Genomic DNA, 23,125 nt, shown 5'->3' with positions numbered 1-23,125 from the left:
GAGCCATATATAGGTGTTTTGACCAACCCCAAATGACTGCCAGCACCAACAGCCAGACTTCTTAGTGACTAGGCCTTTACAACTCTGACCCTCAGACTTTGAGTTTCTCCATCTGAGGCCCAGACATCATGAACCAGAGACAAGCTTACCCTGCTGTGCCCTGTTCAAGTTCTTGACCACAGTGCAAAGGCATAACAAAATGGATGTTTTACATCACTAAGTTTTGTGATAGTTTGTTACAGCAATAGATAATTGGATATACTAGGTTAAGAGAATAAATTATACTACAGCCAAGAATTGATTCATTTGTTTCTTTTTTTTAAAATAAATTTATTTATTTATTTATTTTTGTCTGTGTTGGGTCTTCGTTGCTGCCTGCAGGCATTCTCTAGTTGCTGTGCGCGGGCTTCTCATTGCGGTGGCTTCTCTTGTTGCAGAGCATGGGTTCTAGGCGCACGGGCTTCAGTAGTTGTGCCTCATGGGCTCTAGAGCGCAGGCTCAGTAGTTGTGGTGCACGAGCTTAGTTGCTCCGTTGCATGTGGGATCTTCCCAGACCAGGGCTCAAACCCGTGTCCCCTGCATTGGCAGGTGGATTCTTAACCACTGCACCACCAGGGAAGCCCTCATTTGTTTCTTTAAACACACACACACACACACACACACACACACACACACACACACACACTTCCTTAAATACATATTTTTCTCAACGGCATTTCTCATAAGAAATCTTTTCTACTTATATACAAATAGCTTTATTATATTAGCAAATAAGTTAACCTCTGAAATTATAATCACTCAGACCAAAATCCTATTGATATTTAAATGGAACTGAGAAATAAAAGCTAAAATTAAATTACCAGTTATAATCTTGTCTAGTAATCTAGTGTCATTTCCCTCAAAAAAGGAGGTATATTTCCATTACTCAACTTTGATCTATCAAACTTCAGTTACAAAAACTATGAAGACAATTTTCTTGAAATCATAACTACTGAAAAGTAGAATCCAAATTTATGAACAAACTGATACAAACTCTAGTCAGCTTCCTTAATTAGATGTTTGTATGTAAAATTCTTATGTTTTCCAAAGAAAATATAGAATACTTAAACAAGTTCTTAATTTAATATTTCAAAACCAACTAATATATTTGTCTACAACCTGGCACGAACACATAACCTCAGAATTATTTCATCTCCCATAATAAGCTTCCATTCACTACAGGACCATGATGAGGTTTGTACCCAGGACCTGGATAAAGTTACAAAACTATAAGCAGCCTGGCTGTGATAACAAGGAACGAACAGTGATGAAAAGCAGCTTTATCACCTCATATTCCTTAAAATTTGCATTAGAAGAAGGTGAATGTAGGGACTTCCCTGATGGCACAGTGGACAAGACTCCACGCTCCCAATGCAGGGGGCCTGGGTTCAACCTCTGGTCAGGGAACTAACTAGATCCCACATGCGTGCTGCAACCAGGGGTTTGAATGCCACAACTAAGGAGCCAAGGAGCCGCTTAAACTAAGGAGCCTGCCTGCCACAACTAAGGAGCTGGTGAGCCACAACTAAGAGGCCCTGGAGCCGCAATTAAGGAGCTCGCCTGCCACAACTAAGACCCAGTGCAACCAAATAAATAAGGAAGGTGAATGGAGACACAATGGAAACACTTTCCTTGTGCCTTTTAATGTGACTCACTAAAGAAGTAGGATGTGTGTGTTATAAATCTTCTGAGTACAGATCTTTTATTTTATACATTAAGAACTAAGACCTACAGAAATAAGATGACTTTCTGAAGACTACTGTGGTAGAGACTGCTTATCTCCTTCCACAGTTATGGGACTGTGGCGGTGCACTTGGCACACTAGATATTCCAACCTCCTGTGCAGTAAGAATGATCATATACTAAGTTCTCTCCAGTGGAATGTTGAGTGGAAATGACCTGTGTCACTTCAGGTTAGAGCATTTAAGAAAGTTTGTATGCCACCTACACCTTCTCTTTCCTCTTTCACTGGTCACAAAGGAAGAAAGAGTCAAGAGATGAAAGAAACCACCTGGAATAGAACCACCTACCAAAGAGGACCGTCCACTTTGGACTGTTCCATGAGTAAGAAATAAACATCTATTATGTTTGAGATATTATTCATTTTCAGTCTGTTACAGCAATTTGGACTTCACTAGTTTAGTCAAACACATAGTTTAGGTAGCTGCAAGGACGTGATTAAAAATCACATATGAACACAAAAGACCGCAAATAGCCAAAACAATCTTGAGGAAGAACAAAGCTGGAGGTATCATGCCCCCTGAAATAAAACTACATATACTATAAAGCTACAGTAATCAAAACAGTATGGGGGGGGGGAACCTCCCTGGTGGTCCAGTGGCTAAGGCTCCACACTCCCAATGCAGGGGGCCCAGGTCTAATCCCTGGTCAGGGAACTAGATATCACATGCCACAACTAAGAGTTTGCATGCTGCAACTAAAGATCCCGCATGCCACAGCAAAGATCCCACATGCCACAACAAAGATCAGGCATGTCACAGCAAAGATCCAGTGCAGCCAAATAAATAAATAAATATTTTTATGAAAGAAAAAACCAGTATGGGGGAATTCGTGGCCGTCCAGTGGTTAGAACTCCACACTTTCACTGCCAAGGGCCCAAGTTTGATCCCTGGATGGGGAACTAAGATCCCACTAGCCATGCAGCATGGCCAAAACAAAACAAAACAAAAAAACAGTATGGTACTAGCACAGAAACAGACACACAGATCAAGGAACAGAATAGAGAATCCAAAAATGAACCCACGCTTATACATCAATTAATCTACAACAAAGGAGGTAAGGATATACAATGGGGAAAAGAGAGCCTCTTCAATAAGTGTTGTTCAGAAAACTGGACAGCTACATGAAAAAGAATCAAACTAAACTACTTTCTTACATAGTAGACAAAAAAAAACTCAAAACGGATTAAAGACTTAAATGTCTGAAACCATAAAACTCATACAAGAAATCACATGCTGCATGCTCTTTGACATTGGTCTTGGCAATATTTGGGGGGATATGTCTCCTCGGACAAGGGAAACAAAACCAAAAATAAGTGGGACTACGTCAAACTAAAAAGGTTTTGCACAGCAAAGGAAACTCTCAACAAAATGAAGAGGCAGCCCACTGAATGAGAGAAGATATCTAGAAACAAGATATCCAATAAGGGGTTAACACCCAAAATATAAACTCATACAACTCAACATCAAAAAACAAACAATCCAATTACAAAATGGGCAGAGAACCTGAACAGATGTTTTTCCAAAGAAGACATACTGATGGCCAACAGACACATTAAAAAGATGCTCAGGGCTTCCCTGGTGGCGCAGTGGTTGACAGTCCGCCTGCCGATGCAGGGGACACGGGTTCGTGCCCTGGTCCAGGAAGATCCCACATGCTGCGGAGCAGCTAGTCCCATGAGCCATGGCCGTTGAGCCTGCACGTCCGGAGCCTGTGCTCCGCAACGGGAGAGGCCACAACAGTGAGAGGCCCGCGTGCCACAAAAAAAAAAAGATGCTCAACATCACTAATCATCAGGGAAATGTAATCCAAAACTACAATGAGATACCACCTCCACCTGTCAGAATGGCTATCATCAAACAAAAAACCAAGTAACAAGTGTTGGCGAGGATGTGGAGAAAAGGGAACACTGTGCATTGTTGGTGGGATTGTAAACTGGTGCAGCCATTATTGGAAAATAGTATGGAGACTCCTCAAAAAATTAAAAATAGAACTGCCATATGAGCCAGCAATTTCACTTCTGGGTAATCTGTCCAAAAATAATCAAAATATTAATTCAAAAAGATATATGCACTCCAATGTCTACTGCAGTATTATTTACAACAGTCAAGATACGGAAGCAACCTAAGTGTCCATCAATAGACAAATTGATAAAGAAGATGTAATATCTGTATCTATAGCGGAATATTACTCAGCCATAAAGGGGGGAGGGGATCTTGCCATTTTTGACAACATGACTGGATCTAGAGGGCATTATGCTAAGTAAAATAAGTCAGACGAAACAACAAATGCTGCATGATCTCAGTCACAAGTGGAATCTAAAAACCAAACAAATAAAACAAAATGAAAACAGACTCATAGATACAGAGAGCAAACAGGTGTTTGCCAGAAGAAAGGGGGGTGAGGGATGGGCAAAATAAGTGAAGGGGATTAAAAGGTACAAACCTGCAGTTATATAATAAATAAGTCACAGGTATATAATATACAGCATAAGGAATAGGGTCAATAATAACTTTGTATAGGGACAGATGCTTATTAGACTTATCTTGGTGATCATTTCATAATGTACGCCTATTTCAAATCACTATGTGGTACACCTGAAACTAACATAATATTGTACATACTGTTTCAATTAAAAAAAAGAAAAACCTCATATATGCTCCCTCAGTTACATTCAGTCCAATGCTCTGTGTACTCTACCACTGTGTTTTCCTTATCACCCTTCTCCAACCAAACAGAAAACGGAATTATGAAGAGGAGTGGGCAACAACATTGATGAGGCTAACATTATGATGTCCCCAAACCATTCACTATTTAAACTCAACAGCTTTAATCCTTGTTTATCACTTTACACATACATTTTTTAATCCCCTGGTAGAAAAGAACATGTTGACAGCTCTCTTTCTCCTCCTGACTAGTCATCTGACTAAAATTATTGTATTTTTCATAAGTAAGTGTAGAGACACAAAGTATGTTGAATTTGAGGCAAGTAGAGCCAAGAGCATTTTCCAAGAGAAGGGGATATTTTAACACAGACTTGAAGAGGAAATTGGCTAGGCAAAGGGAAAAAGAACATACGCAAAGACCTAAGAAACCTTAAGTATTTGAGAAATTCAAAGATTACCCTTTGGAACAGAGAGAGATGGAAAACAGAGGCAGAATGGTAGTGGAGGGGCTGGCCAAATCTCCATTCTGGTAGGCCACATTAAGGTATTGCTCTTCATGCAAAAAACAAGAGGAGACTCAATGAAGAATGTTAAACAAGTGAATAAAAACTGATAGAATAAATTAATTTTAATACACTTCAGTGAGAAAATGAATAGGCAAAGAACATAAACCCAACAGAAAAATGGGCAAAATAATTAAATAGAAATTTCACAGGAGCCAAAAGTCCCATAAGCATATGAGGCAGGGGTAGAATATTCAAACTCATTAGTCACCAAAGAAATGTAAATTAAAACCACAATGAGATACCATTTCATAGATCACTGCTGGAGGGAGAATGAATTGATTCAACCTCTTCCAAGAAGTTTGGCATCAAAAATTCCATTAGAGGGGGCTTCCCTGTGGCGCAGTGGTTGAGCATCCACCTGCCAATGCAGGGGACACAGGTTCGTGCCCCGGTCCGGGAAGATCCCACATGCCGTGGAGTGGCTGGGCCCATGAGCCATGGTCGCTGAGCCTCTGCGTCCAGAGCCTGTGCTCCCCAACGGGAGAGGCCACAGCGGTCAGAGGCCCGCGTACCGCAAAAAAAAAAAAAAAAAAGGGCTTCCCTGGTGGCGCAGTGGTTGAGAGTCCGCCTGCTGATGCAGGGGACACGGGTTCGTGCCCTGGTCCGGGAGGATCCCGCATGCCGCGGAGCGGCTGGGCCCGTGAGCCATGGCCGCTGAGCCTGCGCGTCCGGAGCCTGTGCTCCGCGACGGGAGAGGCCACAGCAGTGAGAGGCCCACGTACCGGAAAAAAAAAAAAAAAAAAATTCCATTAGTGGACTTCCCTGGTGGCAGAGTGGTTAAGAATCCTCCTGCCAATGCAGGGGACACAGGTTCCATCCCTCGTCCGGGAAGATCCTACATGTCGTGGAGCAACTAAGCCCGGTGCCACAACTACTGAGCCGCACACCTAGAGCCCGCGCTCCACAACAAGAGAAGCCACAGCAATGAGAAGCCTACGCACAGCAACGAAGAGTAGCCCCTGCTCACTGCAACTAGAGAAAGCCCGCACACAGCAACGAAGACACAATGCAGCCAAAAATAAATAAAATTAGAAAAAAAAAAAATTCCATTACTAGGTATACATCCTAGGAAAACTCTTATCCAAGGTTGTCACACGTACATGGGTATTCAATGTGAAATTTTTCAGTCTCCAAAAACTAGACACAACCTAAATGTGCATTAATAGAATGGATCAATAAATTATATAAAATTAATACAGCTATACACATCACCATGAATGAACCGTCCTAACAATGTAAAATCAAAAAAAGAATATTTGATTCCATTTACTTAAACATAAACATAAAGTCAAATATTGTTCAGAGATGCAAACAGAGATGGTAAAGTTATAAAGAAAAGCTTAAGAAAATAACAAAAAATTCAGCAAAGTATAGCTTGGGGAGAGGGAGGGAGATACGATCGAAGAAGGCACTTATTACTGATCTGGCTGTTATGCAGAGTTTTTCATTTTTCATCACTCTTTAAACTATAAATTTAAGTTTTCACGTGCTCTTCTGTATAGATGCTAAATTTCACACTTTTTTAAAATGGATTAACAGCAATAACAGATGTAAAGCCCCTCGGCAGCATCTGGCATGGAGAATCCATTTGATGGGAACCCACTCCCCATTTTACTGTGACTATGACCTCAGTGTTACTGATAAACCTAAGTTCTAGATTTTTGCTATCACCCACAGTTGCTTCTTCTCCTCTATTCCTACCTAAGAATCCTGACCGTCCTCATGCCCCTAACTACTTCTCCTCATCACCTTTGTCTTTAACTCTGGATTCTAGGAGGGAAGTGACATTAGCATCTACAGCAAGGAATTGTGATCCTGTTCATCTCCATTCCTGCCACCCTTGCTGAAACCTAGTGAGTGAGTTCCTGAATGACAGTTACAGGCTCTTTCATCTTTGCAGTTCTTTCTGCACAGTGCTTGATACAGGACTTCAGTAACTATCTGCTGATTGATGAATAAATAAATACATTATAGAGCTAAGCTACTAGTGAAAATAAGATTAAAGTTTAAAATCAGGCTGGTGCTTCCTCATGTTCTCTAAGCCCTTTCACAGTTTTAAAGACTCTCTTGGCTGCTCAGGAACAACAGAAAGACAATTCCAAAGTTGCTTTAAAATCTCTGCCCACAAAAACAGTAGATGTGTAGTCATCAACTGTATATAATAATCTCCATTCATTAATAATTCTTAAAACTCTGAATAAAAAATTTAGATCCTTCTTCAAAGTAACAAAAATGATTTTCCATTTCAATTTTTACAATTATAATTTACTTTTATTTTAAAAATTACATTTAAAATGTACTCTATGTATAATGCATAAAACTAGTTCATCCTCTACATAAACAAAACGATGATATTTGATAACATGTGACTGTTTAGCAAGCTCTTATATTGGAAAATTGTACTGAGATCAACAAGGCAGCATTTATATTGCCTTTTATACACTACTTCCCCTGTCATGTGGCAGTCAAAAGGCTAAGTGAGATGCTTACAGCAAAGAAAACAGTTTTGAAAGGTCATGCTACACAGATAGCCAGAATTTCTTTCACAATATCCTTACTGTCTGTGGTAGACTATATGACAATCTAACCACAGTTATTTTCTGAGTAAAAGCAAAAAGCATGTTATCAAAGAACCAGAAACAGTAGGCACTCAACAATATAATCTTTATGAACATTTTTCTAATGCAGAAACATCCAGTGCATATTAAAGAAAAAGAATCCTGAGTCAAAGACAAAGAACTGGGGGAAGAGGAACTAGTAAAAACTGGAAGGCAAGTTTAAACCACTCAGTTTATTCATAATATTCATATAACATGATAAGAAGCTTCTAAAGTAAACTTTTTCAAATTAAAACATGTGATTTACCAAGGAAAAGCATAACTATAACAATACTGAAGCATGAATATGATCTATTTCAAAATTTCCAAATCTTAATGACAATTGCAAACAAGGTACAAAGCTTCAAAATCCTCTCTGCAGGAGCTGTAATCCCATCAGCACTTTTTTTTCCCCTTAATAACTTTTATCAGTCTATTATCCATCTGAACAAGGAATGTCTTTTCCCAACCGTTACACAGACAATGTGTCAGTCAACAGCATGATGAAAATTTCTCCACCTCCTTATAAAATTTCCAATTTTCAAGTGTATCCTAACTCATTTAATCATCTTGTCCTATCCTGGGAGATCATAGTTATTCCTGCCCAGTAATCAAAACACATAGCTTTCTCCTAAGCCAAGTGAAGGTACTTGGTACATTGAACACCACAGCCAGGTTACATAGACAGAATAACCATAAGTTTTTGGCAATGAATTCTTTTCAAGGGTCCATAATTTTAATTCCTGTGAGGATCTCTCACTAAAATTTAACCAGGTGACAACTTTCTTTACCAGTTCTGACCTTATAGCAGAGAATGAGGATGTGTTAATTCTAAACCTACTAGAAAATGATCTAAGATAAACCTTCTTTTAAGGAACTAAATATACTTAAAACATTCCACTGTTCAAAAACAAACTATAAACCAAATCCAGGCAAAGATGTGGAGAAATTATAACCCTTGTATGTTACTGGTGGGAATGTAAAATGGTGCAACCACTGTGGAAGAAAATATAGCAGTTCTTAAAATATTTAAACAAAATTACCAAATGATCCAGCAATTCTACTTCTGGGTATATATCCAAAAGAATTAAAAGCAGGGAGGAAGTCACACAGGTATTTGTACACCCACGTGCATAGCAGTATTATTAACAATAGCCATAAGGTGGAAACAACCCAAATTTCCCTCAATAGATGGGCGGATGAACAAAATATGGTATGTACATACAATGGAATATTATTCAGCCTTAAAAAGGACACTGTGATACATGCTACAACACAGATGAACCTTGAGGACATTATGCTAAGTGAAATAAACCAGCCATGAAAGAACAAACTTTGTATGATTCCATTTATACGAGCTACTCAGAATAGGCAAATTCACAGAAACAGAAAGTAGAATAATGGTTATCAGGGATTGGGCTGATAAAAAAGTTATGGAGAGGGACAGTGGCGATGGTTGCACAACACTGTGAATATATTTATGCCAGGGAATTGTACATTTAAAAACCGTTAGGGACTTCCCTGGTGGCACAGTGGTTAAACAGTCCGCCTGTCAATGCAGGGGACATGGGTTTGATCCCTGGTCCAAGAAGATCCCACATGCTGCAGAGCAATTAAGCCCATGCGCCACAACTACTGAGCCTGTGCTCTAGAGCCCGCGAACCACAACTACTAAGCCCGCGTGCTGCAACTACTGAAGCCCGCGTGCCTAGAGCCCATGCTCTGCAGCAAGAGAAGCCACCGCAATGAGAAGCCCGCATACTACAACAAAGAGTAGCCCCCACTCACCACAACTAGAGAAAGCCCGTGCGCAGCAACAAAGGCCCAATGCAGCCAAAAAATAAAAATAAAAATAAAAAACAAGTAAAAAAAATAAAAACAGTTAAAATGGTCAATGTTCAGGAAGAACACATTGAGCTCTTTCCAAATGTCCACATTTGTACATATCCCAAATTTAATGATTCCTTCATTTATGAAATTTATAAAATTCCTTCATTACTTATTTCAGAGGGAAGTTACTGATAGGATGAAATATGATGATAAGAATAATAAGGTCACACAGAGTTGTAGATGCTTAACATTTATTTAAGCTCACTCATGCTGAGTACTTGTCATGATGCACTCGTAATAAATGCCATTTTACTGGGACACAATTTGGAATCATGTGTTTTGGAGGATCTTTGAATATGTTAAATCTGAAAATGTCAAGGGTGAGGCTAATGTATTTTTACTTCACTAGCTTTAGGCAGCTAAGGAACACTGGATTTAGAGACAATTTGGAGTTCTATAGCTGTGGGGTTTTTTTTTTCTTAGTATTCAATGTCAATGAGCAAAGTAACCAGGCCTCTTCCTTCAATTTAGAGGGAAAAGTCTTATTTTATTTTCTGGCTGCACTACGTGGCTTGCGGGATCTTAGTTCCCTCACCAGGGATTGAACCTGGGCCCTCGGCAGTGAAAGCTCGGAGTCCTAACCACTGGACTGCCGGGGAATTCCCAGGGAAAGGTCTTTAACTGATCATGAGTGTTGCTTCTATACTCCTGACACCATCTCTCAATCAATCATGATGTGATTTGGAAATCCCCTTTTTATTAAAGTTTTTTAAAAGGGAGTACTCTTGGGTATTTCATTTCTCAATTTACAGATAGAAGCAACAGCAAGAGAAGGCCCCCTTGACAATGTGAAATGAGTCAACTTATTCTTTCAATCCATCTCAGTCCTATATCTGCTTTGAGTAAAGAAAAGTGAGCAATACTGTGCAGATGAAACTGAACATTCAGATGCTTTGTACGCATGAAGAAGCTTACCTAATTCATGTATAGCAAGCGTTAACTTATCATAAAAAAATAAAGTCTAACTGGTCAATTTTGTTATGCACACTTTACAATTTTAAAAAGCCCGGGGCTTCCCTGGTGGCGCAGTGGTTGGGAGTCTGCCTGCCGATGCACGGGACACGGGTTCATGCCCCGGTCTGGGAAGATTCCACATGCTGAGGAGCAGCTAGGCCCGTGAGCCATGGCTGCTGAGCCTGCGCGTCCGGAACCTGTGCTCCGCAACGGGAGAGGCCACAACAGTGAGAGGCCCGCGTACCGCAAAAAAAAAAAAGCCCAAATCCAGGGACTTCCCTGATGGTCCAGTGGTTAAGACTCCACGCTCCAAATGCAGGGGGCCAGGGTTCGATCCCTGATCGGGGAACTAGATCCCGCATGCTGCAAGTAAAAGATCCCGCATGCTGCAACTAAGACCCGGCGCAGCCAGATAGCCAGATAGATAGATAGATAGATAGATATTTTAAAAAATTAATTAATTAAAAAAAACCCAAATCAAAATAAACTTAATTATCAGGAACTACAAGGCCTTCATGCATCCAATCCACCTTTCTCTCTACTCTTCCTACTTCCTTGTGAGATTAAAAAATCTGTTTTATTGTACATCCCCTTCTCTTATCATTGCCTCAGACACTTCAAACATCTGGCCTCACGGTTAGCCACAAGCTACACTGCTCAGCCATAGCCTTGCCTTTCACCCCTCCTGTATCCTCATCCCTGGATCTGCACCTCCACCATCAAAAAGAAGAAAACCCAAAGTCTACAACCTGACTCTAGCTCTTCTACCTTCACAATGTCAGCTTCTACTTCCTCCTGCCTCACTTACTCCATTCCAGTCACGCTGGCCCTCTTACTGCTCCTAGAACACATCAAGTACAGTCCACCCTCAGCTCCCCCACCCCTAAGTCAAATATCTACCTGGTCTGCTCCCTTAACTTCACTTAGAGCTGTGAGCCCAAATGTCAACTAATTAGAGAGAGTTTTCCTAATCACACCTTATAAAACAGTAAGCCTACCCTTCCCCCATCAATATCTACCTTTCCCTAATACATTTCCCTAATATATTTTTAATGGTACTGATTACCATCCAACACAGTATATATTTACTTACTGTTTATCTTCCCCACCCTCATTAGAACATCAATTCCATGAGAAAGGAGCCTCTGTTTTTGGTGACTGTTATAACCCCAGCAGCTAGCACAGTTCTTGGTATATTAGGAGGTGAATATATTATTCAATAAATATGTGTTGAACCAATCACGGCCTCCAATCCCTTGTGCATTACCTTTTACCAAGCCTATATCTCCATAGACAGTTATTCCAACCACCAATGCCAAATTTCTCATTTCCATCTTAAAGGTTATGCTAGCTAAATTCACACTGCCTGCCATGTCAAGTTGTTTATGTTGAACTAGCCTTTATGATTGGTCAACAATCCTTTCTATCCTATCCTGGTGATCATATTAAGTTCCTCCACCATGGTCTCTGACCTGGTCAATTCTAACAGTCTCTTAACTGACCTCCTTGCTTTTCCTGTACTCCTATAGTCCATCTTTAATAAAGCGGCCAGAGGAATCTTTAAAACATGTATCATGTATCATATCATGACACTTTTCTGTGTAAAACCTTTCCTTAAAAGGTTTCCTTGAGTCTAAACTCTTTACCATGGCCATAAGAACCAACATGGCCTGGCCCTGCCTACTTCTTTAACTTCATCTCATGACTCTATGGTTCTCATCCACTCTGTTCCAGAACACTGGCTTTCTTTCCATTCTTCAAATACATCAAGCTCATTTCTACCTTGAGATTTTCATGCTAGCTTTATTTTCAAGTGACTGAATCCTTGTGCTTCATACCTTACCTTAAAGTCACCTCCTCAGAAGTAGCCAATAAGTCACTTTATCAACTGCCCTCCTCAGATCACATTACAATTTGGTATTTTTATTGTTCGTTTCAACGATCGGCTGCATGAGAAAACTTATCAGGACTTCCCTGGTGGCGCAGTGGTTAAGACTCCACGCTCCCAATGCAGGCAGCCCGGCTTCAATTCCTGGTCTGGGAACTAGATCCCACATGCATGCCGCAACTAAGAGTTCACATGCCACAACTAAGGAGCCAGCGAGCTGCAACTAAGACCCAACTCAACAAAATAAATAAATAAAAACACACCTGGCACAAAGCAGGTGTTCAATGAATATCTGCTGAAGTTGGAAATTACCCTATAACATTTTTTCTAAATGTTTTCTCCTTCCAGAATCCCAACCCCACCACTGATTAATGATTTGCCTTGTAGATAACCTCAATCCCCATCTTATTTTGAAAAGCAGGATAAGAAATTCTACAGTTTTCTTCCTCTTTGCCTAAAAACTCCTTGATTCATCCTCTCTTCCCTTCCTCTGGTTTCTAAGCAGAATGGCTGCTACTCTTTCGTAAGAGTTAAGCCCTTTGCCCAGGTCCTTGATCTCAAACCTTCTTACCTCCTTCAGGCAATTAATCACTCTAATATTTAAACTATTCTACATATTTAAACTACTCTGATGGATCATTCCCTTTCACGTAAAATATACCAAGTGCTACTGCTAAAATATCTTCTATGTGGCTAACTCTTCAAAATGATCACTGTCTCATTTCCTGCACAAACTTCTTGAAAAACATTCTATTTTATACTTCATGCTTTTTTGTATTTTGTAAAACCACTTACTTAACCTCTTATAATTCATCCTGGTCTACTCAATTTGTTCTCTCAGTTATCAAGAAACTCTTAATAATTATTATCTTATTTTACTACATAATGAACCTAATAATTATTATTAGGTTATATTAATGCCCTAGAGGGGTTCTTGAATTTAATTAAATTTAATGTACTTCTAGGGTATTAAAATCCTTAATCTTTCTAAGCATCTCATCCCTCTCAAGAACCTCTCCTTGAAATTCTTTATTATGCTTCAAAGAAAGACACAATATCTTCATACCTTTCCTCTTATTTTTCCTCTACTGATTCTTTTTAACAACATTTAAAGTTCTGTGCTTTACCTTTTTCTCTCTGCTAGGATACTGGAAATGTTATCTACTTCCACAGCTTAAACTCTATGTGAATTGCTCCAAAATCTGTATCTTCGGGCCCTAAATTATCTTTTTTCTAAATTTTAGTCTCATATTTCCACATTTAAGGAGATATTCTGAAAGTTCTACCTGTACCTCCAAAATCAAAATGTGTCTCACAGAATTCATATGTTATAGTCCCATCTACTTGCCCCCTAATAACCAGTCTTTCCTTGCGGTTTCCTTACTTATGTTATGGTACCATCATACTTCTAGCCACTCAAAATCTTGGATTCATATATATGATTTCTTTCTTCCATATTCCCTGCCAAATCTGCCTTTGAAATCTATCCTGCCAAATGAACTCACAGACAACCAGCTTCCACTCCCACCACTCATTCAGGTAGTCATTATTTCACTTTTGCATCACTTATCACAGTGACAAGTGCCGCTAAGCACCTAACTTGCCTGCTAGACTATCAGCCCAGTCTAACACACAAGTTAACATTCCCCTGGCAGGGAATATCTGCCCTCGTTAACAGTATAACTAGGGTAGACCATGTAATTTATCATACAGAAGACAAGAGTAAAAAATGGCATAAGATAGTTCAGCAATTACACAATGTTTTACGTCAATTATATCTAAATAAAGTTGGAGAAAAAATATTTGGGCATTAAATTATCTACAAGAGGTTTAAACAAAGATATATATTGTCACACTATAACTCCAGTGCTTGGGGAAATGACTGCTGCATCCTAAGTACATACCATATATTGGTTTAATAAATCACTTTAGAGCTAAAATATTCACTTTATCACCTTCTCTTCACTCTTTACTCTACTGCAAACTTATTTTCAGCCACAAACATTGTCCTGAAATGGCCTCTGCTGGGGTCAGCAATGACCTCCTAACTGCCAAATCCAAAAGGCTCTCAGTTTTCAACCTCTCTAAAAAGCTTTAAACACTACTGACCTCTCCTCTCTCCTTCATGAAGTTGGGTTTAATCTGTGGTAAACATAATCCTAAGTACCTGAGTATCTTAAAACAAGGCCTAGGACTTCCTTCCCATCCCCACCCCAGAATAACTAAAAGATTTAGGATCTAAGCAAGATTCACACCTTCCTTCTATACTTAACTTCTGAAAAAAATGATGTAAGTAATTAAAGATACGAAATTGGATACTTACCTTGAAATGATAGCCCCCATTTCAGTCTTTTAGGAAAACAGATGGCATTACTTATTTTTTAAAAGTGAAGTTTTCATGGAAGACTTTTTCAGATTAGAAGATACGCTGCCAAAAAGGGTGAAGATAAAAGATATTAACACCTAAATGGACTAAATTAAAAATAATTTTACTACTTATATGACATAATTGCTTATAACTGTATTTTTAAATATGGGGAAAATATAGAAAACACATGAACCACAATATTTAAGTTACAGAACGTTACAGCTGAAAGGGAGTTAAGTGGACGTCCTGTGCAACTATCTGGATTCTCTTATGTAGATTACCTCCTCTTTCTTGAAAATTTTTCTGTAATATGCTAGTTTTCTTTCTATTTCCCAACCCATTCCTCCAACTGGATCATAAGCTGCTAACCATGAGCAGCTTATTTCATTTTTCCCCTTTTCTTCTTTAATGTAATATTTGACACACACAAAATATATGGAAAGATGAATGTAAGCAAGCATTAAGATGAACACTGTAAATTGTAAATCACCACGCCACATAAGAACATCAGTAACATTACCTACATGCTCCTCTCCTCCCAACCTTTATCCTAAATATTTATTATTCCACTACTTTTTAAAACATACTTTGTCACATATGTATTATGTCATTAAACAATATTTTGTTTAGTTCTGTATCCCCTGCTCCCTTTTTCAGCTTGATAACTTGGTATGCTAAGTTATCACAGCATACCAAGTCTTCGGGGACTTGAATTTTTTCACTCAATATTTTTCTAAGCTTTATCCATGTTACATTTTCATTGCTCTATATGGTATTTCACTATATAAATATGCCACAGTGTATTTATCTACTCTGTTGACAAACATTTGGATGGTTTAGTTTTCTGCTTTTATCAACATTACTATACAAGTCTCCAGGTACACTTACAGAAGAATTTCTTAAGGGTTAGGCTTCAAACCCAGAAGTGGAAAATTGGTGAGTTATACATAGGACATCCAAATTCCCAAGTTTACCAAAAATGCCAACATGTCTTCAACTGAATCACCTTACCAATTCTCCAGCAGTATATGAATCGCTAACACACCTTCTCCAATACCTGGTAGAGTCAGATTTCTTAATTTGTAGCAATACAGAACACATAAAATGGCATCACACTGTAATCTGTTTGTACTTGATTAGGTTGAAGATCTAATAAGGTTGAAGACCTTTTCACAAGTTTATTAATGATCCATGTTTGTTTCTGCATTCCTTTGTTCACAGTTTTTAGGCAATTTTATTGGATTGTCTTCTTCTTATGAAATAATATGCTTTGTATATTCAGGACCAGGACTGGCTACATAATTTGCAGTGCCCAGTACAAAATAAAAAAGCAGGGCCACTTATTCAAAAATTAATTTCAAGACAGTAACAGCTTAGCGTTAAAATACGTGTGGGGCCCTGTATGACTGCACAGGTTGTACATCCATAAAGGTGGCCCTGTTCAGGACACTAATTCTCTATTACATATATTACAATTTTCCTCCCAAGTTTGTGGTTTATCTTTTCATCTTCCTTACGGTGTTTTTAGATGGACATTAATTTTAATGTAGTCAAAAATATCAATCATTTTTTGAGTCAGTTTTCTGGTTCACTGAGAAAATCCTATAGCCTTCATAAAACTTTATGGCTTTGCCTTTTCATCTGAGCCCTAATTCATGAGTGCTTTCCAAGGATCAGTGAGCTCACAGCTCTCTCCTCTCAGCCATTATGCCCCATTCTTCACAAACAACATTTCAGGACTTTATGACCTTTGTGATAGCAGCGTCGTAATCATTATCATTGAATTCATTTCTGGGCAAGCCCACTCAGATTGGATTGGAGGGACTTCCCTGGTGGTCCAGTGGTTAAGAATCCGCCTTTCCAATGCAGGGATCGCAGATTGGATCCCTGGTCAGGGAACTAAGATCCCACATGCCGCAGGGCAACTAAGCCGGCGCGCTGCAACTACTGAGTCCGCATGCTCTGCTGCCCATTCACCACAACAAAGAGCCCACACACCTCCCACGTGCCGCAACTAAGACCAACGCAGCCAAACAAATTAATTAATTTTAAAAAACCAAATTGGACTGGAACTTGTGCCACATGCCAAGTCTGGAATTGTTTACATTTGTCAGTAATACTCCAAGTCAGAAATTTTAATAAAAAATTTCAACCATCTGGTTAGAACATTTTACGTTTAAAAAAAAGGGAGAAAAGGCTGAAAAATCTTCAAGTTTCATTAAATTAGCAGGAATCAAAGGAGAGCATGATTGTTGTTATTAAAGCTGAAAATCTTTTTCATTTGGAACCTTCAAAATAAAATTTGGCTAGGAAGCAAATAATTTAATTCTAGTCTTGGCTTCTTTTCTTTTGAAATAAGGTCAATAATATGCTTTTAAAGTGAAAGGAATGTTATAAAACAAATTTTAGAATGATGTCAAAGTGTATCAGACTGTTTACTTTCCCAAAAGTAAGGTAATTAGTCAACTCAAAAATAACCAATTTGCTGGTACAGGATGTTGACAGCTGAGGAGGCTGGGGTGGGGGGGGGCTGGGATAAATGGGAACTCTATGTGCTTCCTGCCCCATTATACTGTAAAACTAAAACTGCTCTAAAAAAATAATATCTATTTAAAAGGGAAAAGAGAAAAGGAAAGCAAAAAATAATAACCAATTTGACACAATATAGGGCAAAAACAAATGGGCAAAACTAATTCTAGGGCATTAGCTGTCAGAATAGTGACTACCCCTGGGAAGGAAGCAAGCAGAAGTGAGTGGGGTGGGAGGTGGTACACAAAAGCAGAGTTTCTGGTCTCCTGGCAGCGTTCTACTTCTTGGTGATGGTTACATACATGGATCTGTTTACTTTGTGATAAATCATGATACTATATATTGATGATTTTTTGCCATTTACTGTATGTGTTATACTTCACTGAAAAAAGTTAAAAGAAAAAACACACAGTGAACCACTATATCGCATTTGTTAGACTGACAAAAAGATCTGACAGTATCAACTGTTTGAGATTATGTGGAATAACCAAAACATTTTACCTTCCTGGTGACAGTGTAAATTAGTATGACCTCTAAGGAAAAATCAATCTGGCATTATCTAACATATTTCATTATTTTTAAGATGAAGTGTTTTCCACATTTTAACACCTTTGATATAGAAATGCATCTTACAGTCACTATCAGGTAGCAGGAATGCCTCATGTGAACTTGATTCTTTTTCCTGATGTCCTAATAAGACAACTACAACCTTTAATATTTTAGTACACAAACCATGTAAGGACCATTTGAAAAAAGAATATATATCCTGGCTGTAGTCTGAAATCCTTGTTGACATCTTTTGGTAAAAATCACCAAAAAGCATCCAGAATGAGTGTCAGAGGCTTATAAAAAAATCCACCTCACTACACCCTTAAGATTTATATACTCTGCTGTACATATGTTACACTTGAATTAGAAAAAAAAAAGTATAAATAAGGATAACAATTTCTGCTTCAAAAACCCCATGAAATAGTTAAGTTCACAGAACACGGTGGGGGGGGGGGGAGTCTTAAAAATATGGACAGACTCCGGACCTCACACATTAGAAAAATGCAAATTAAAACTACACAATTTTCAACCTGTTTACCATGGTACATTGTTGGCAAGGCTGTGAAGAAATACACGTCATCCAGCATAACAACAACATAATGGTAAGTATGTGAATTATGTAACCTTATTGTGGTAAATATTTTGCAATATATACCTGTATCAAATCATTACACTGTACACCTTAAATTTACATGATCTTATATGTCAATTAAATCTCAATAAAGCTGGGGAAGGGGGAGAGAAACACACATTATCTCTTTTCATTGGTGGGAGAGTCAGGGTCCAAACATAAGGGCAATTTAGCAATATCTATCAAAATTACAAAGATATATGGCCTTTTATTAGTAATACCACATCTGAATTTATTCCATAATTATATACTTGCATATGGGCAAAATGCCATATGTACAAGGTAGTTCACTGCAATACTGTTACAATAATAAAAAAACAGAAACAAGCCAAACGTCTACCAACAGGGAATTGGTTAAATAAATTATCCAAAGGGAAATCATACAAGTTAAAAAACAAAACAAAACTATATACTCTATGGAAAGATCTTTGGTAAAGATCTCCACTGTTAAGTAAAAAACACAATGTACAAAGGGGAGGGTAAGAAGACCAATCTGCAGAACAACGGGTATAATACGCTACCTTTGGAGTTGGTGAGTTTTTTGGATAGAAAAAAGTGTCTGTACTTTTATTGCCTTTATTTATGTAAAGAAACTCTAGAAGAATCCCTAAGAGGATAATAAATAGTTTCCGGGACAGAGTGGAGTGTTGGAGGAATGCAGTAAATAGGAACAGGGTGGCTGAGGGCTAGAGGTGGGAAAGTTTCTACTGTTTAACTTTCTTATATTGAAAAGGTTTTTAATCCCATGGGAATCTATTACTATTATACATAGATTAGTAAATTAATAAACCAAAATAGGGTCCAGATACTATCAACATACACACACGATGACAAAAACTATTCTTTTACTGTCTCTGTAACTGAGGCAACAACATTATCCATCTCACTGAAGTCTGTAGTGTGAACACATCTATCTGGCCTAAGTCATCAGCCCAAGATCTCTAATACTACTTTCCTTGAGAAAGTATGTTTCCTCCAAAATTCCATTTTGCTTCTCTCAGAGTCAGGGTCAACCTCCTCTCCCCTAACAGTTATATAAAGCCTCATGTCTCTTCTGAACAAAAGCCTCACCTAAGGATTCTCACACTCTCACCTGGTAAGTCCAGCCCTTTCTGATCCCCCAAGGCTTACTCCCATGGGATCCTGCTATGACTTGTATGTAACTCATTTATTATAGTGCATTACAAATATTAGTTTGCTTATCTCCCCTGCAGGACTGTGGATCCCTCAGAGCAAGTAGAGAGTCATATTCATATTTACAATCCAAGTACCTGCAAAATGCCTTTGATTAGGGCAGGTAATCAAAAATGTTCACTGAATGAATTAAAGAAACTACACGTGTAGCTAAAATCCCACTTAATGTTCTGCTTAACCCCAAAGGCATTTTACTTCATTCAGTCCCTGTTTTGAAGAAAACAGCAACTCCAATAACACTTTTCCTTACTGAAATATATCAGTATCTTAGATGTAAAGCTTTCATACATATAGAATCACTGAAAATACGAAGAAAACATCTCAATCACTTTAGAAGTGTTACATAAACCTATGTAAAAAGTTAAGTATGTCTACTAGGGCTTCCCTGGTGGCACAGTGGTTGAGAGTCCGCCTGCTGATGCAGGGGACACGGGTTCGTGCCCCGGTCCGGGAAGATCCCACATGCCACGGAGCGGCTGGGCCCGTGAGCCATGGCCACTGAGCCTGTGCGTCCGGAGCCTGTGCTCCGCAACGGGAGAGGCCACAATGGTGAGAGGCCTGCGTACCACAATCAATCAATCAATCAATAAAAAGTTAAGTATGTCTACTAAAAGTTAATAAAGGGACTTCCCCAGCAGTCCAGTGGTTAAGAATCCATGCTTCCATAGCAGGGAGCACAGGTTGGATCCCTGGTCGGGGAACTAGGATCCTACATGCCACATGGCATTCCCCCCCCCCCGATAAAAAAAATGGTAATAAAGTAGAAAAAGAGCTGCTGTTGGAATGCTAAATTTTTATGAACTTTTGTTCATTTTTTGTTTTAAAGAAATTATGAGATATAATGATAACAAGAAATAAGTATATATAACATTTTCTAAGAAGGTAGACAGCGTTATAGGGACCAAGCATTTCTCCCAGAGTCTCAAACACTAACTGATACAGACATTCCAATAAGGGCTGTCCCATGTGGCTTGAGGAAAAGGAAGCAGAGAACAGAATAATCAACTATTCAAATACACCTAAGAATTATGTGACAGACAGGTGTTTACAATTCAAAATGGGTTTTCAAATTTTATCAAATACTGGCAAAAGCTGGGAAACAAGGAGAAAAGCAAACTTTAAGGATGCCTTTTAAATACATCCTAGTTAACCTAGTTAACATAAAAGATAGTTATTCTTTCGTACTCTGCTTTTTTTCTTTAACAATCCTGGAAATTACTTTGTATCAGTTCACAGAGATCTTCCTGATTCTTTTTTTACATCTGGACTGTACTTCACTGTGTAGATATACCACTGTTTATGGGTATTTAGATTGTTTCCAATATTTTAACAGTGTAAACTATTGATATCCTCCTGTTCTGCTTCCCCTCAAACAACATCTCAGACAAAAAAACAAAAAAAAACTGGCTCTACCAGCCAAAACATATCAAACTCAACCAACACTCCCACTGTCCCTGACACAGCCTCAGTCTAAGCCAGGGGTCCCCAGCCCCCAGGCCATGGACCGGTACCACTCCATGCTCTGTTAGGAATCGGGCTGCACAGTGGCAGGCGGGCAAGCAAGCAAAGCTTCATCTGTATTTAGAGCCGCTCCCCATCGCTCGCATTACCACATGAGCTCCACCTCCTGTCAGATCAGCAGCAGCATTAGATTCTCATGGGAGAGTGAACCCTACTATGAACTGCGCAAGCGACGGATCTAGGCTGCGTGCTCCTTATGAGAATCTAATGCCTGATGATCTGAGGTGGGGCTGAGGCAGTGATGCTAGTGCTGGGGAGTGGCTGCAAATACAGACTATCATTAGAGAGAGGTCTGACTGCACAGAGACCATAATAAATCAATTGCTTTGCAGATTCATATCAAAACCCTATCAGTGAGTGGTAAGTGAAAACAAGCTCAAGACCCCACTGATTCTGCATTATGGTGAGTTGTATAATTACTTCATTATATATTACAATGTAATAATAATAGAAATAAAGTGCACAATAAATGTAATGTGCTTGAATCATCCTGAAACCACCCCCTTCCCCAACCCTCTGTGGAAAAATTGTCTTCCATGTAACCGGTCCCTGATGCCAAAAAGGTTGGGAACCGTTGGTCAAAGCCACTATCAGCATTGCTGGGCTGTTCTGCTTCAGCACCCTCCTAATCAGTCTCTCTGTCTCCACTCTAGCTGCTCTACAGTTTATCTGTGTCAGAGTAACTACAATGTACCTCACAGAGCAGAAATCAGATTACTCCGATTGTTTGCTTAAAAACCTTACAAAACTTCCCACTGTAACCCTACCTGAGTTGCAACGATGCACTACAAAGACCTTTTATGATCTGGTACTTGTCTACCTCTGACCTCATCTTCCATTCTTCCTCACTGACTTCTTTCTAGTCATAATGATTTGCTTTTTGTTCCTCTCACACTTACTTTGTTCCTAACTTAGTGCTTTTGTACTTGCTATTCTTTCAGTTTAGAATGTTCTGCCCCAGGTAATCTACCACCTTCTAACATCCATGTCTCAATTCAAAAGTTACCTCTTCTAAGAAGTTTCCTGTGTACCACCACAATTAAGATTGTAACCTGGTTCATTCCCTACCACTTTACTACCTTCATAATACTTAACAGTACTTGCAATTCTCATTTATTATTTACATGTTTTTTTCTTCCACAGGAAAATACGAAAAGTCTTGAGGATAGCTTGTAATCCATGTAACTTTAACTCTCTATTATTTTTTAAACTTTTCTATTAAGTCTGAAATTGTTTCAAATATTTCTCCATGGAATTGCCTATTCTGGACATTTTATATAAATGGAATCATACAATACATAGTCTTCTGTGACTGGCTTCTTTGACTTAGCATAATGTTTTCAAGGAACATCGATACTGCAGCATGTATAAGAATTGCATTCCTTTTTAAGACTGAATACTATTCCACTGTATGGATAAAATGCATTTTGCTTATCCATTCATTAGCTGTGGACATTTGGGTTGTTTCCACTTTTTGGCTATTATGAATAAGACTGCTTTGAACACTCATGTACAAGTTTTTGTATGAACATGTGTTTCAATTCTCTTGGCTATAAACCTAGCAGTGGAATTGCCGTGTCATATGGTAATTCTGTTTAACATTTTAAGGAACTGACAAACTGCTTTACCAAAACAGATGCGCTACTTTACAATCCAACCAGCAATGTATGAGGATTCCAAATCCACATGCAACATTTGTTACTGCCCATCTTTTGATTATAGCCATACTTGTAATGTGAAGCACATCTCATTATGGTTTCAATTTACATTTCCCTAATGACTGATAATGTTGAGCAATTGTTCATGTGCTTATTAGCCATTTTTATATATCTTCCTTGGAAAAACATTTATTCAAACCAGTTTGCCTATTTTTAAGTTGGATTATTTAAATTTTTATTATTGAGTTGTAAATGTTCTTTATATTATTATATATATTCCTTATCAGATATATGCTTTTCTAATATTTTCTCATTGGCCCTCTATTTGAACATTC

At 38.7% G+C, this 23,125-nt stretch overlaps 1 protein-coding gene across 4 annotated transcripts in view; it reads right to left on the bottom strand.

The window, feature by feature from the left end:
- Positions 1-23,125, bottom strand: part of PIK3CB (phosphatidylinositol-4,5-bisphosphate 3-kinase catalytic subunit beta) — a 195,314-nt gene that overhangs the window by 133,498 nt on the left and 38,691 nt on the right. For all 4 annotated transcript variants that reach the window (XM_079923349.1, XM_079923348.1, XM_079923351.1 and 1 more), the window contains one exon: positions 14,664-14,768. The gene's annotated coding sequence lies outside the window, so the exon portion shown is untranslated. The remainder of the gene's footprint in view (positions 1-14,663; positions 14,769-23,125) is intronic.

Source organism: Stenella coeruleoalba, assembly GCF_951394435.1.
Source record: "Stenella coeruleoalba genome assembly, chromosome: 5".
Classification (NCBI taxonomy): Eukaryota; Metazoa; Chordata; class Mammalia; order Artiodactyla; family Delphinidae; genus Stenella; species Stenella coeruleoalba.
The sequence above is the reverse complement of the archived record's forward strand: the minus strand, read 5'-3'. Positions and strand labels throughout refer to the sequence as shown.